Genomic DNA, 1806 nt, shown 5'->3' with positions numbered 1-1806 from the left:
GGGTCTATCCTGTTTGGGGTTCATTGGGCTTCCTGAATGGATATATTCTCATCTTTCATCATACCAGGAAAATTCTCTTCCAACAAATCTTTGACAATTCTCTCTGTGGTTTTATTTGTGTCTTCCTGTTCTGGAATTCCAATTACAAGTAGGTTATTCCTTTTGATAGTATTCCACATGAACCTTATGCTTTCTTCATTTTGTTTTGATCTTTTTTCTGATTTATCCCTTTCCAAAGAAGTGTTCAGGTATTTGCCTTCAATCTCCTTAATTCTGTCTTCCATTGATTCAATTCTGCTCCTCTGCCCATTCAATGTATTATCTATTTCTGAAAATTTAGCATCAGTCTTCTGGATTTCTGTTTGTAGATATTGTATCATTTCTAATTTTTCATTTATTTTGTCATTTTGTTCTTGTATTGTCTTTTGAAATTCTTTTAGTGTTTTCCTTGATCTGTCTCTCAATTTGTTGAAGATACTTAAATATAATTGGGGAGTTCCAAAGCTGCATCTTCCGCAGGGATGTGTTTGGGTCTATTTCCTGGTCCCTTGTTTCTCCTGCTTTATCTTGCTTCTTTGTGTGGACTGTGATGCTCTGTTGTCTCCAAGTCTTTGTAATGTTTTTGTGTTTATATTTAATTGGTGATTGTATGTTGGAGTGACTTGCCTACGATTTTTGTTTTCTTTGTATGTTATCTACACAAGCAGGGTACCGTGCTGTTGTCCTCTAGTCACTAGTTGACAGGACTTATACCTCACTACCTGTCTACTTTCCTGTTGTCAGCCTCTTGTATGTCCCTGCCAACCTTGCCAAACAGAGCCTATTTTTAAATTCCTGGAATCCGAATGAAAATGCTCTCACTTTAAAACCCAAAATGGGTGCTACTTGTAAAGATTCAAAATGGCTGCACCTTCGATCACTTTAAATATCCAAAATGGCCACCACTTGTAAGCAATCAAAATGGCTGTACCTTCCGGACAGCAGAAAGTCAACAGCTCAGGCTGTCTCCCACCTTGCTATTACCCTTCCTAGTCATAGGTTACCAGTGCAGTTGTCCCTGCAGCTCTTGGTGACCAGGGCTGATCTTTAGTTCAATTCTCAGGTCCCAACACCACTTGGAAATCTTCAGGCTGTTGGTCCCATCAGAGTAGTTGACAGTCCGCAGCTCCGACCATCTCTGCACTCACTGTTTTCGTTCAGGTTTTTTCACTAGTTGGTGCCTAATCCACTTCTGTGTAGTTCCTTTCAAAGCTCAGGGCTCCAGGATTATCTTCTGTATCTCTATCACTTGGTTTTTCTTTTCTTTGTTGAATAGGATCTGTGTCGCTTGTCTGCCTATTCCTCCACCTTACCAGAAGTCCCTCTCCCTTCCTGATTTTAAACCATGCAATATCTCCATGTTCTGTTTGAATGATTGCCTTCTGGTCCATGTATAGGTTCCTCATGAGAACAATTAGGTGTTCTGGAATTCCCATTCTTCTCAATGTTATCCATAATTTGTTATGATCCACACAATCATGTGCCTTTGCATAGTCAGTAAAACACAAGTACACATTTTCTAGTATTCTTTGCTTTGAGCCAAGATCCATCTGACATCAGCAGTGATATCCCTCATTCTGCATCCTCTTCTGAATCCAGCTTGCATTTCTGGAAGTTCTCTGTCAATATACTGCTGCAACTGTTTTTGTATTATCTTCAGTAAGATTTTACTTGTATGTGATATTAATGATATAGTTTGATAATTTCAACATTCTGTGGGATCACCTTTCTTTGGAATGGGCACAAATATGGATCTCTTCCAGTCAG

This window comes from Orycteropus afer, unplaced genomic scaffold, assembly GCF_000298275.1.
Source record: "Orycteropus afer afer isolate SDZICR_OR568_19922 unplaced genomic scaffold, OryAfe1.0 scaffold00157, whole genome shotgun sequence".
In the NCBI taxonomy this organism is placed as follows: Eukaryota; Metazoa; Chordata; class Mammalia; order Tubulidentata; family Orycteropodidae; genus Orycteropus; species Orycteropus afer.
Note: the sequence above shows the minus strand (reverse complement) of the source record.